Consider the following 587-nt stretch of genomic DNA (forward strand, 5'->3'; position numbering starts at 1 on the left):
TGACCCTAACGACCCTGAACCCCCGACCCTAACGGCCGGTGACCCTAACAACCCTGACCCTAACAGCCGGTGATCCTAATGACCCTGACCTCCTGACCCTAATGGCCTTATCAGTTTACTTCTGAAAAGAGGGGAAAAACTATCCATTTCCCACACATAAGGCTACCAGAGAGGAGTGGCACATTTCTTATTGCTCTGGAGAGAGAGAGAAAGGAGCACAGAGAGACTGAGCAAAGAAAAGGGGGACAGAGATGGTGGAACAAAGAAGAGCAGTGGGGAGCAAGAGAGGGAGGTGAAAGGGACGGGGAAAAAAATCTAGTGATGGGGGAAACAGGCAAGAGCTGACAAAGAGGGACAAGGAGATGGCAAAAGAAAATGTGAACAGTCATGGGGTACAGGACAGAGACAGAAGAATTAGGGACAGGGAGATGCACAGAGGGAGTCATAGGAAGGAAATGGGAAAAGCAACAGCATACAAGAAACATAGGTGAGAATTTAAACAGGGTTGAAGAATTCAAGAGTTTCAAAAGGGGTACAAGAAGCGTAGGCAAGAATTAAAAGCTAGGAACAGAGAGTCTGAGGGAAAG

This window comes from Buceros rhinoceros, unplaced genomic scaffold, assembly GCF_000710305.1.
Source record: "Buceros rhinoceros silvestris isolate BGI_N320 unplaced genomic scaffold, ASM71030v1 scaffold34354, whole genome shotgun sequence".
Taxonomy (NCBI): domain Eukaryota; kingdom Metazoa; phylum Chordata; class Aves; order Bucerotiformes; family Bucerotidae; genus Buceros; species Buceros rhinoceros.